At 37.0% G+C, this 14,163-nt stretch overlaps 1 protein-coding gene across 3 annotated transcripts in view; it reads right to left on the reverse strand.

The window, feature by feature from the left end:
* TTC29 (tetratricopeptide repeat domain 29) overlaps positions 1 to 14,163 on the reverse strand; it is a 262,443-nt gene that overhangs the window by 221,547 nt on the left and 26,733 nt on the right. The window contains exons 1-2 of one of the 3 annotated variants that reach the window (XM_031942003.1): positions 7,440 to 7,669; positions 5,439 to 5,484 (exon numbers count right to left, since the gene is read on the reverse strand). The gene's annotated coding sequence lies outside the window, so the exon portion shown is untranslated. Of the gene's footprint in view, positions 1 to 5,438; positions 5,485 to 7,439; positions 7,670 to 14,163 lie in introns of those variants that run through there. The other 2 variants (XM_003773156.3, XM_031942002.1) reach the window with 2 other exon arrangements.

Here is a 14,163-nt window from a genome sequence, read left to right on the forward strand (position 1 = left end):
CCCCAAATGGGGTCATGAAGAGGTGGACATGACTGAAGAACAGTAAAGAGGGGAAATAAACTATGTTTTAGAATGGTTGAGCTTTAGGAGGAGTCAGTGAAATGGAGATAGAACAGGGGAGAGTGAACTGGAGCAAGAACACCTAAATTCCAATCCAGCTTCATTGACCAACTGTGATCCTAGGCAAGGGACTTAAATCTGTTTGCTTTGGTTTCTTCATTTGTAAAATGGTCATTAGAATAATACCTATACTAATTCCAAGGTTACTATGAGGATCAAATGAGTTAATATTTGTAAAGCTTTTTGGGGAACCATAAAACACAATATGCTAGCTTCTATTAAGCCATTGTACTAGTGAAGATACTGAAGAGATTAAAATTGTAAATGAAGAAAAGGATAAAACAAAGATAAAACCATATTAGGGAAAAGTCTCCTTGGGAATTCAGTGGGACTTCTTTCTAAAGTCACAAAATCTCATACAGGTCATATATATTCTGTAAAGAACCCAAACTTAAGGGACCCAAATTTGGCCCAATTTGACTAACTCTTAAATGGTTTAAATGTCCATGGCAATGTCATTCCTGAAAAATGGTACACCAGCAGCACATCTAAAGGGTCCTCTGCTTTCCTCCAACTCTGTGCAGACCAACCATAGGAACTTAGCCCTCATGCTGACTGCTTCTGTGACCGCAGTGCTAATGACAAGGTGATGAGAAGGGAATAAGCATTTACAGAATGCCTGCTAGGGGTCGAGCACTGGGCTACAAGCTTTGGTATGGTGAAGAAAAAGTATCAAATAATCTAATCAACAGCAAGCTCAAAAGTATTTATTAAACACCAGTTTTTACCACCCACTGCTCTGGGTTATAGGGACTCTGATAAAAGCAAAACAATCTATGCCTTCAAGGAGGTTACTTTCTATAGGGGAAGATAACATGCATAGGACACATAACATATAAGGGAAATAATATATATGTAAAATACATTAAAATAAATTACTTTTTTGGGGGGAAGGTACTAATAGTTATGGGGTTCAGAAAAAACTTCATAGTGGTTGAACTGAGGTTTAAAGGAAAGTAGGAATTTTAAAAGGTGCAGGTGACAAGGGGGTACATTTCAGTGATGGAGTGGTCACCAATGTCTGATACTAGACAAAGGTCCCAGGGGACTAAGACTGAGAAAGGGTAATTAGGGCAGCCAGGTAGTGAAGTGCAGAGCTTCTTAAACTTTTTCCACTCACAACTCTTTTTCCCCAAGAAATTTTTTACATGACTCCAGGTCTATAGGTATATAAAATAAAAACTATAAAATGGACACAAATTAACCATTTACTGATAATAAATCATATTTTTTCCAACCCTCCCCAAATTTAGTTACAAGACCCCATATAGAGTTTGTGAACCATAGTTTTAGAAGCTAGGTAGTGGATAGAGTGCTGAGCATGGAATCAGCAAAATCTAAATTCAAATTCAGTCTTAGACACCTATTAGCTGTGCAATTGGAAAGCCACTTAATCTGTCTGCCTCTGTTTCTTCATCTGTAAAATGAGGCAAATAGTCCCTTTCTCCTAGTGTGGTTGGGAGGATCAAATAAGATAATACTTGGAAAGTTCTTAGCCCAATTCCCGGCACATTGTGGTATATAGGTGTTGGCTATCATCATCAGCAGTTTTATCATTATCATCATCATCATCATCATGAACATACATAGAACATAGAACATATGAACATGAACATAGAATAGCTTCTATACCTTAATGGGAACAAAGGCCAGAGCTAAAGAGTTGTTAATGAGGAAGTGGAAGTAATGGGTATAAATTAATTGTTTCCAAGAAGACTGGTAATAAAAAAAAAATGATAAAGAATGGAAAATAGCAGAATGAGGCAAAGTCTTATTATAAGATCGGAGAGGCCAAAGTAAATAGGAATCAGCAAACTCTAAACTTTAGTTTCTTTATTTTGGGGGGGGAGGAGGGAGGCAGAATTAAGTGACCTGACCAGGACCACACAGCAAAGTGCTTAAGCCCAGATTTGAACTGAGCTCCTTATTCCAGCTCTCGTTTTCTATCCACTGTGCCATCTAACTGGCCCCCTTCAATTTCCTTATTTGAAAAATGAGGGAGATGGTGATAGAATAAATGTTCTTTAACATCTCCCCCAATTTAAATTTTAAATTTTATGACCTTAAAATTATTAGTATAGAGTGAAATTAAAATGAAGGAGATAAACCTGTATAATACGGATGACTGAATGACTGAAGATCATGTTGAGAGGAAAAAGTAGATTGAAAGCTTCTAAGGAAATAAGAGAAGCTTATGGTCAGAGTACAATTTAGGAGTTTGGGATATGGTAAGAAAGAGTTTCCTAAAGGGGAGAAATTTTCCCAAATAATTGAAGGGTCTAAATAGGTTCTACAGTGACTTGAGGTCATAGTAGTTAGACCTTCTTGTCTCCGCATCCCATCAACACAGGGCTGGGAAGCATTAATACTGACTCCATAAAATGTGCCTAACTATATTCAATATAAAATGCATACTTTTTTAAAACTTGGGGCAGAAAATAATTCACTCTAAAAGATAATTACCCACCAAAGTCAAGTTTGTCATTTCAAAGTACAGTACATTGAGATGAACAAGAAGACTTCTTTGTCATCCAGATCAACTGGAATTTTTTTTTTCAAGTTCTCAGTCAACGTTTCCTACTATTAAAGTTTCAGCTGCCAGTCCCTTCATTTTGCTTTCCTCTGATCTGAGAACATTAGCAGCGGGAGCACCTTTACTCTTAAATTTAGTTTAATGTAAGTATCGTAAACCCTGCTGGCAAGCCTGAAGGCATAAACTTTGAATGGGGGGTGGTAAAAACTGAATTTTAAAGTGAAAAAAGTTGAGATATTTTAAGTGAGTGCAAAAAAGGAAAAAGAAATCGAAACCAGAGTTAATCTATGCAGTAAAAATCCAAATCCAGAATTATAGCAAAGTCTACTCTTATATTGTTCTTCTCCCTGTCCTAAAACACCCCACTTGCTTTTTCCATTCGGTAAGAGGATTGTATTGTATATTCATAAATAAGGATAGTTCACTTTAGACAAAATGCATGCTGGTATAAAGGTGTCCAAGTTAATGTTTGCAAATCAAATAGAAAGAAATCCCGATATTAGAATGATTTAAGTAATCAATTCCTATTTGATGATCTCTTTTCTGTTTAAGAATTATATTTTCTCAGGTCTTCCAAAGACCTGTCATGGGACCACAGATTTAGAGCTAGGAGCAATCTCATAATTCATCTACTACTATCTCATCATTTTAAGAAAGAAAGGAAGCCCAAAGTCACATAGACAATAAGTGAAAGAACTAGGGTTTGAAATCCAAGTATTTTGACTCCAAATTGAATGCTCTTTCTATTGTACAGTTCTACATGTGATTCCTCCCCCAAGACTCATATCTTGTAAGCCCTCCATACTTTAATTGATAGTTACTATGGCCAAAATAAATTTTCATTTTGGGGTCAAAATTCTTATGATGAATCTTTCTGAATTTAGACAGACTAGTCCTCAGCTGCCTCACAAGTCCAATCAATTTTCAGGCCTTTGCTTAATGCTATTGCATTTTGTAGATAAAACTTATATAAAAGTTGCCTAGTAGTCAAGAAATGAATCACTTTCATAGCAAGATGAGGCAGCAGAATAGATGTCAATACACATATTTGTTGTTTGAGTTAGTAAATTGGAGTACTTCATTTTAGGAAGGAAATTGATTAATTGGAAAGCATCTTGAGAAGGCTAATTAAATTGGTAAATGGCTTTGAAACAGGACATAAAATAACTCATCAAAGCACTGGTGATATTTAGTGCGGGGAAAAAGGATTTAGAAGGTGGGAAATGATAGTTATTTTTAAGAATGTGAAAGACTATCATATGGAAAAGAAAATAGACTTGTTCTGATTGGCAGGACAGAAAATAAAAAGTTAAAAGAAGGTCAATTTTGGTTTAAAATAAAGAAAAACTCCCAAATAATTAGAGCTATTCATGGGTAGAAAGACAGTGGCTTTAACTTCACTAGAGGTGTATGAACCCTGACTAAGTACTCATCAGGCATATGGGTAAATCATAGAGTGCATCTGATTTATAGACATTCATGTCAGAATTGAAAAGGGGATCCATCCTTGGGAATTGGTTAAACTGAAGTAGATGGCTTCCAAGGAATCTTGCAGCACTGTGACTCTTACTTGATTAATTAAGGTGATAATATATTTGTATTACAAATTAGGAGGAGAGAATTGTGGGAAAGAGAAGAAGAGAATTGTGGGAAACACCCATCCTGAGCATCAGTAATAGGAAAAGTTTCTACTCTTGTCTCTCTAGCCTGGAATGAGGTTTCACTACTGTAGGCTGAAATTTAGACACCACATTGATGGAATTTAGAAAGCCTCTTTCTTTTTTGCTTTGAGCTTAGTTACTTTCCCCAAGCTTAGCTTGGTAGGGCTGTGCTTCCAAACCCTATAGATAACTCAGAACTAGAGGCAATGTCAAAGATTGAGTCCAGGATGATTCTGGAATTATGACAAAGGTCTTTGGGCACCCAGACTACAGTCATGTATGTCCTGGTTATTAATGCCTTTCCTAAAAATGAGATGGACAGAGACTTGGGGATAGGACTGAAGTGAGAGATAACAAGAGAGAGAAAGGAACTGGTGGGGATCTTTTCCAGTTGCCAGCTATAGAGTGCACAGAAAGAAGCATTAAACCATAAGTTTAGACTCAGTGTTTGGGAAATGCCAGGAAATTTCTGAGCAGAAGGCAGAGTGGGATGCTAGCTTATGGGAGGTGCTGAGTCAAAGATCAAACAACTAAAGCCTTTCCATTGTTGGTATTCAGAAGAGATTTGGTGGGACCTCTGATCTTCCATATGATAGTCTTTTTGCATTCTTAAAAATAGCTATCACTCCCCACCTTCTAAATCCTTTTTCTGGACTGAATATCACCAGATCTTTGATGAGTTATTTTATGTCCTAAAAATGACTGAACAGAAACAAAGTAGATTCAGGAAAAATCTAAATGTGTGTCCAGAAGATAGTACAACCTAATTATTTTACCATACACATTCATTTAAAAGAGTTGGAAATTTTCATACCAACTTCACAAATTACCATGAACATCTACAAGGAAAGATGTAATTGTCATGTTACTTTAACTAATAGTGAATAAAGTACATTTAGATTTGTTCTTTAAAAAATTCCCCTTTGCCAGAGTTATGGAATATCCTAAGAGTAGCCAATTATACAATTATATCCTTTTTTATAATTTTGAATCATTTGAGTATTTTTGATGGGTATGTATTAGTTATGTTAAACATATATATTATTATATATACATAAATATCCGTATATGTATAATATGATATAGTTACTTCATAAAGAATTATAAAGCACAACTTAACTTACATTTTATGGTTAACCAAGATGTATCTCAGGTCTTATGGACTTCCACCTACAAAATTAAGGAAACAAACATCAATATTAAAAGAATAAAGAAGGTTAAAGTCAACTTTAGAAGATATGCATTTTTATAGGTGGAATAAGAAAATTTCTTGGATTAAAGCTATTACAGGACTATATCCTTAATTCAGTAAATCATTACCTCTTCCCAACCAAAAAATAAAACAAAGAATTTCTCCTACATTTCGAATTCTGTTTGTGGCTTTCTTTGATTAAGACCTACGTGACCTTTGGGGCTAACAATTTAGGACCTTTGACTCATGAGCCCTTCCAGTTTCCTGCAAATTATGGATATTTCACATAGGAACCAAAAATCACAAACCTCACCCAGCTAAGGTTTTAACACTAAGGTAGAGATGATAGATAATAAAGAGATAAATAAATGGATTGAGGGACAGATAGACAGACAGACAGACAGACGGACGGATGGACAGATGGACAGACAGATGGATGGATGGATGGACAGATGGACGGACAGACAGATAGATAGATGGATGGATAGATGTTGCTTTTGTTGTGTGTTCTTCATTCTCGAAGAGGACCGTGATATCAGGGAAATGGTGCCATAACAAGCAAGTGGATTGGATTTAAGTGAGGGAGAACTGTACAAAGTTACCTGCCTCACTTTCTCCTCTAGAATCACATAAGTCCAGTGGCCAGATATAGATCAGAGTATGACTGGGGAAAGTCCTAGATGCAGTGGAAGACACTTTGGCCTTTTTAAGCCAAGGTCTTTAACATGTCTCACTTTGACTGAGGCAACATCCTAATCACTGATTAAGACTAGGCAAGAATTGAGGCGAAAGATGACTTCTTTTACCTAGTCCAAAAAAAAAAAAAAAAAAATCCATCCTGGGAGAGGAAGATCCTCAGGATTTCTTGTCAAAAGAGCCTAAACAATAATGAAGTGGGGCTTGACCTGGGACCTATTGTTGGCCACTCAATGAGGGCCCAGAGTTATTTGGGCTTAGACTTTCCTTAAGAAAGAAATCTAGCCTGTAAACCCAAGATATTTTGGGAGACTTTATCTAGTATCAATATCTATGTCTGTCTAGATATATTATGGATCTCTATTTGTCTGTTTGTCTATTACGCTGTATTCTGATTGGTAGAAAAGAATGGAAGCGAGATGAAAAGAGACATTTTTAGGCTTGAGGTAAGGATGACACATTTGGACTTTAAAAAAATGGAATAATTTATATGAGTGGAATAGATATATATGGATTAGATATATAGATAACATATATATGTATGTACATACCTATTCATATCCATATCCATATGTGGAATAAAGTACAATATACATGTATATATATCTGTACCTATGTGTGGATTATACGTATGTGTGTGGGATTGTAATATAGATATATAAACATATATGTGAATATATATACCTATATCCATATAGAAAGATAGCTATGTGTATGTTACACACACATACCTACATACAACAAGGATTGTCAGTTTTCCTCTCTCTCCACCTATTTTCAAGTCTGGATTAATTGCACTGCTATCATCATCATCATCATCATCATCATCATCATCATCATCAACTCAGAGTGGTCCAGGTGTGCATGATATGGGGTGGGGAGGGGGGTCTGGTTTTGCTAATTTAGCTTCTGGAAGGCTCAGCTGCTCATGCAGAGGGATTCTTCGAGCTGGGCAGGCTAAGGGGACGAGGGTTGGAGCTTAGGAGGGCAGGTTGGAGGGCTTTGGGGCCATGAGTAAAATGCCCTGCCCCCAACCCCATCAGCTTGCATCCTCAGAAAAGAGGGTGGGGACCAGGTCTGGGCTCCCGACTCAACTGCTCTCTGGTCCTCTCTGCCTCCCTCCCACCCTTAGTCAAGTGGGGGTCCGGGAAGGGCGGAGACGCTGTGAATGTGGGGTGGGGGACAGGTGGTCTCTCTCCCGCCTCCACCCATTGATCCCCGCTCACGGTCCACGAACCTCAACCGGGCTGTATCGGGGGAAAGAAGCAGCCAATGTTTTCCTTTCTTCCCTCCTCCTCCACCTTCTCCTCCTCCGGGGGCGGCGGCTGCCCCGGGACCCTGCTGCTGCCCCCTCCTCCAGCTTCTCTTGCAGCCCCGGTCACGGCGACCCTTGCCTCTCGCCGGCCCCAGGCGGAGGCGGGGGACCCGAGGATGTAAAGGGTGCAGGGAAGGAGGGGGGACGCCAAGAGCGGTCACCAGGGAAACCGCAGAGGCGTGGGCGGGGCCTAAGCGGGGCGGCTCTTGGGAAAGGTGAACACCTAGAATCTCAGCTTCTTAGGCAGGAGATGAAGAATCAGAACTGGAAGGGTCCTTTAAGATCCAGAACCCTCATTTTGCAGATGGGAAAATCAAGACCTGAGGCATTTAAGGGACTTGCCCCAAATCCATAGACATAGTCAGAAACAGAACTGGGCTTCTCTGAGAACAGAGAACCCTATTTCACCATTCAACAGGTGACCTCCTTGCTAGACTCTGCTGGAGGCTGATCACCTGTGTTACTTCCCACTTTTTCTCCTGCTTTCCAATATCTACTTACCTGTCTTACATATCAGACTCTTTTCACCTTCTTTATGAAAATTCCTCAGATTGCTCTGACCTCCCTGAAATTCTACACTGTTTATTTTCAATATCACACAAGTCAGAGCAGCTTTTGCTTTTTTCTATCTCACACAATCCTCCCATTGCTTCATATGTTCAAACTTGTCTTCCCCAAAGAACGCGAGAAAAGGGACCATGTTTTACTAATTTCACTTAGCAAGTCCTACTAGAATAATGAAAGGTTCATAAATCAGTAGCATGGGAAGAAGGAAGAGGACTGTATTTGAAGTTCATGATCTGAGGTAGAATTGCACCTGTTTCCTGTGTAAATGTGGGCAAATCTCTTGACCTTCCTGAGTCTCAGTTTTTTTCACTTTAAAATGAAACTAGATCAAAGGTGGAAAGCATACCACCAACTGAGAAAACAACAGTTCTGGAGTGCAATCAAATTAGATTAAAATACAATGGGGAAATATTTAACAAACTAAATAAAAATGCAGTAAAACATATTGCATTTTAAAATCAAGTCAATATGCAGCCTACAAGGACATGGGTGGATCAATGGCCTGCATTTCTATTTGAGTTTGATATCAATGAACTAGATCTCTTTTTAAAAAATGTGTTATTTTTGTTGGTTATACATGTACATTACTTTTTAAAAAATACACAGTTTTCATAAATCATATTGGGAGAGAAAAATCAGAATAAAAAGGAAAAATGAGGGAAAAAGAAAAAGAAGTGAACGCAACATGTGTTAATTTACCTTCAATCTCTATAATTATTCCTTTGGAAGCAAATGGCTTTTTCTATTCAAAGTTTATTAGGCTTGCCTTGTAGCACTGAACTGCTGAGAAGAAGTAAACCTTTCATAGTTGACATCACACAATGTTGCTGTTACTGTGTACAATGTATTCCTGGTTCTGCTTGTTTCACTCAAGTTCAGTTCATGTAAATCTTTACAGGCCTTTCTATAATCAACTTGTTCATCATTTTTTATAGAACTAGAATATTCCATTATGTTAATATACCACAACTTATTCAGCCATTCTCCAATTGATAAGCATGTACTCATTTTCCAATTCTTTGCCATCACAAAAAGAGCTGCTATGAACAATTTTGCACATGTGGGTCCTTTTCCCTCCTTTATAATTTCCTTGGGATACAAACCCAGTAATGGCACTTCTGGGTCAAAGGATTGCACAGTTTTATAGCTCTTTGGGCACAGTTCCAGATTGTTCACTAGAATAGTTGGATTATTTCACAACTCCACCAACAATGCATTTAGTGACCATCAATTGAGGAATGACTGAATAAGTTGTAGTATATGAAGATAATGGAATATTATTGTTGTATAAAAATGATGAACGAGCTGATCATAGAAAGACCTGGAAAGATTTACATGAACTGATGCTGAGGGAAACAAGGGGAACCAGAAATAAATTGTATACAGTAACAGCAAGAATGTGCAATCATCAACTCTAAAAGGCTTGATTCTTCTCAGCGATTCAGTGATCCAAAGCAATCCTAATAGACTTTGGACAGAAAATGCCATCTGCATCCAGGAAAAAGAACTAAGGAGATTGAATGTAAGTTAACACATGCTATGTTTACTTCTTTTTTTTTCCTGCTGTTTATCTCTTTTTTATGTCTCCCAATTAATTTGTTAAAATTAACAAATTAATTAACAAATAAATTAAATTTTTAAAAAATTAATGCATTTGTGTCCCAGTTTTCCAACATCCCCTCATTTATTATTATCTTTTCCTGTCAGAAGTAGATAATTTTAAGACTTTCTTCTAACTCTGATCTTTCATTTCATATATATTTCCTATAATGCCAACTCTAAATTCTATGATGGTGAAAGCTCAATAAATCTTTTTTAGGATAAACTAAGTGGCACAATAGAGAGAGTGCTCACTCTGAAGTCAGGATGAACTGAGTTCAAATCTAAGCTCAGATACTTACTTATTAGCTGTGTAACCCTGAGCAAATCATTGAACCCACCTTATTCCAGTTTTTCATTTGTAAAATGAGGTGGAAAAGAAAATGGCAAATAACTCTGGTATCCTTGCAATGAAAACTCAAAATGGGTACATGGAAACCCTGAAACACCTCAATAAGAATACTATATGTACTACAGATTGAAAGTCTTCTTCCTTTCGATTTTTTCCTCTCAATTTTCATCAGTATAAATCTTCTTTCCACTAGTATAGGTCATTTTCTCCTCTGTGCTTTAATGTATATAGATGGTATTATTATATCTATTTTGTAGTTGAGAAAACAGAGACAGAGGTCAAGTGGCTTAGCCAAAATCACACAGCTCGCTGGTCATTGTGTGAAAACTATTTTGAACCTTGAGTCTTCCTGATTCTAGGCCCAGAGCTCATCCCATGTATCACTGATTATGCCTATAGATTACAGACATATAGGATCTTTTACTATATTCGAATTTGTTTATCATCAACTTGAAAATAGTAGCTGACATTTATATAGTGCTTTTGAAGTTTGCAAAGCCCTTTATAGGCATTATCTAATCTGAGTCTCACAACTGTCTGAGAAGTAGACATTACCACCTTCATTTTATAGATGAGAAAACTGATAGGAGTTGTCAGTACCTTCAAGACTTTAAGAACCCACAGTAGCCTTTATGAAGACAATGAGTGATCAAAAGAGAACTTTATCAGAAAGCTCACATGGCACTTGGACAAAAATTGTAGTGTTGACAGTGTTGGTAGTGTTAAAGACAAAATTTAACTGAAATAGTACCCTGTGGTTTAGAGTTGTCTGCTAGCAACAGTTTTATTTAATATAATATCCCCTATGATGTCCAATATGACTCTGGTATTTTAAACTAAGAAAAGATTATAATATTTTCATATACAATTTGGAGTTAATGTTCCAAAAAGAATTAGTTTATTCCCTTTAAGGTTAGAAAATAATTCATTCCTCTGATTAATGTCTTAACTATGAATGTAAAGGAAGACTACTTTTTTTTGAACATAAAAGCCAAATCACTTTAGATAGGTGTAGAGGACAGGAGCTCTGGAGAAGTATACTTGAAACAAGAATATTTACAACAAAGTGTTAACTCGGTGGAATCGATGAGATGAGGGTTCTCTAGTATACATATACTTAGTACTTAGCATGGTGATGTAATGCTTCTCTAGTTCACACATACATAGTGTGCTGTAACGATGTAATCATACCAAGGTATTTAAGGGCTGAGAAGGACTGGAAATGAGACATTCCATTTTTGACCATCCTCTTGATGGCTCTCCTGTCTCCTGTTCTCCACCACTAAGATCAAGGCTGGTCCTGAGATCCTCCAGAAAGCTAGCCTGAACATTACAGGTAAGTGGAGAGATGATGGTCTTATCTAGAAAAGAGTCAAACCTTTGGTTGTCACTTTTATTCCATTTTAGTGAAAGGCATTAGTTTTTGTTTTTTCCATTTTCCTAAAGAGAAAGACCTGGAGAGACCTTTAGGCTGGAGATATGGTATTTCTTAATATTTCTAGAAAAACTAAAAAGAATTACAAATATATTTCCATGGGGTCATGCTTTCAGAGAAAAGCAATATGATATAGAACAGTAGTTCTCAAACTTTTGTTCTCAGTATCTTAATACTATTAAAAATTACTGAGGATCTGTTCTGAGTTTTTATTTATGTGTTATATTTATAAATATTTACCATATTAGAAATAAGAACTAATTTTGAATTTGTAGACCCTCTGAAAGGGATTCAGAGACCCCCAGTATTCTCTGAACCACAGTATGAGAACCGTTAGTATAATTGAGTTTTGTCATTCATTCAGTCAATAAGGATTTATTAAGTACCACTATTTTCCAGATACTGTGCTAAGTTTCAGAGAAACAAAAAAAGCTAAAAGACAATTCCTACTATCAAGCAGCTCACAATCTAAAGGGGAAAAGGATAAACCAAAAATGTACATATATGCAAATATGTATAAGCTATATGATATATATAGGAAAAGTAGGAAATTATTAAAAGAGGAGAAGCATTAGAATTGAGAAGAGTTGGGAAAGGCATCCTATAGAAGATGGAGTTTTAGTTGTGACTTAGAAGAAACTGGGAGATGAAGAAGAGGGAAAAAGAGGAAGAGCATTCTGGGCTTAGGGGATAATCAGAGAATATGACCTAAGTTGAGAGATGTAGGATCTCACTCATGGGATGACTAGGAAACCAATGTGACTGGATTGAAGAATATATCTTGGGGAGTAAGATATAGAGGACTGAAAAGATAGAGGCTAGGACAGGTTTTAAAGGACTTTGAATGTCAGAATATTTATTTATTTGCATTTATTTGATTTATGAGGTGATAGGTAATCCTTGGAGTTTATTAAGTAAGTGGAGGGGGGGCATGTTTGAAACTACTCTTTTGGTAGCTGAATGGATGATGGATTAAAGTGGAAAGAGACTTGGGGCAGGCAGATTCCACAGGCTAATGGTGACTATGATAGGACAGAATTTGAGGTGTATTTGAGTGAGGTAATAATCAATAAGCTTTAGCAATAGATTAGATATGGGGAGATATAAAGAATGGAGGATGATGCTTAGGTTGTAAGCCTATGGGACTGAGAATATGGTGCTGCCTTCCAAAGTAATAGGGTTTAGACAAGGTTTAGAGGGGAAGATAATTAAATTTTAGACATGTTGAGCTTGAGCTGTCATTGCACTTTCAATTTAAGATATCTTAAAGGCAATTGGAGATGAAAGACTGGAAATCAGCAGAGAGAAAAGAGTAAGATAGGGAGATTTCAGAATCATCAGCAGAAATTGTAATTAAATCCATGGGAGCTGATAAGACTACTAAGTGATGCAGTATAGAGGAAGAAAAAGAGGGATCAGGACAAAATTTCACAGGACACCTATGCTTAGAGGGAATAATCTGGACTTAGACCCAACAAAAGACTGAGAAGGAGGAGTGAGATAGGAAAGAAGAAAACCAGGAGAGAGGGGCATTCCATCCTGAAAACCTAGAGAGAAGACAGTACTAACAAGAATAGAGGGATCAGTAGAATTAAAGACTGCATAGAGATATGAGGATTGAAAACAGGTCATTGGATTGGGCAATTAAGAGATCTTTGGCAACTATGAAAAGCAGTAGAGACAGAGTGATGAAGACAGAAATCATTGTAAGGGGTTAAGAGAGTGAGAATGGGGTAAGTAGTACTGGTCATAGCTCATCTTCTTTACGAGATTAGCCACAGAGCAGAAGAAAGCAAGGAAGAAAGGATCAAGTGAAGGTTTTTTTGAGGATGGAGAAGGCAGGGAATGTTTGTAGGCAGTAGGCAAGGAAAAAGTAGCCAGGGAGAGATTAGAGATGAGTTATAGAGTGGGGATGACATAAGGGGTAATCCATTGGAGAAAATGGAAAGTATGGGATTTCTTGTTCAGGTGAAGGAATTTGCCTTGGCAAAGATTAAGGCCATCTCTTCAATAGAGGTGAGTAAAGGAGATCCTAGTGACAGAAAGCACCTGCTTAAAATGAAGGAAGAAAAAGTAGCTTATGGTAAATGACCTTCATTTTTTTTTCTGTAAATATGAGTCAAGTTCCTTTTCTGTAAAGATGAAAGAAGGAGAACCATAGGTTTGAAGAAGGATGAAAATGTTTGGAAGAATGGAATGTAGATTGATAATTAAGTTATAAAAGGATTTTTTAGTTTGGCTCTCAGTGTTGAGAAGCTGAATTGGGGTTGTATAACATAAATTTGTAATGGACTCAGAATCATCTTCATAATCATATTTGTAGGAGAGCATAAGAACCAAGAAGAGTTAAATTTAAATAAATCCTTCATCAAACAATTATTAGCACTATGACCTCTGGACCTATATGTAAAATGGGGGTGAAAATAATAACACTGATCTCTCAGGGTTCTTGTAAGGATATAAAGTGAGACAACGTCTATAAGGTTCTTTACAAACCTTAAATCTCCCTAAATGTGAGCTAGTGTAATTATTACAAATGATCTGAACTGATCCAAAATGTTAAAAAAAAAATCTTTCTTTAGTATCTTGTTAGAGTCTGGAGAAATGGAGCAGTGCATAAGATAGAGAATCAGCTCAGAGGTAATGATACTCCCATCTCTGACATATCCTGGCTATGCAATGCTGACCAAGCT

The sequence above is a fragment of the Sarcophilus harrisii genome, chromosome 6 (genome assembly GCF_902635505.1).
Source record: "Sarcophilus harrisii chromosome 6, mSarHar1.11, whole genome shotgun sequence".
Taxonomy (NCBI): domain Eukaryota; kingdom Metazoa; phylum Chordata; class Mammalia; order Dasyuromorphia; family Dasyuridae; genus Sarcophilus; species Sarcophilus harrisii.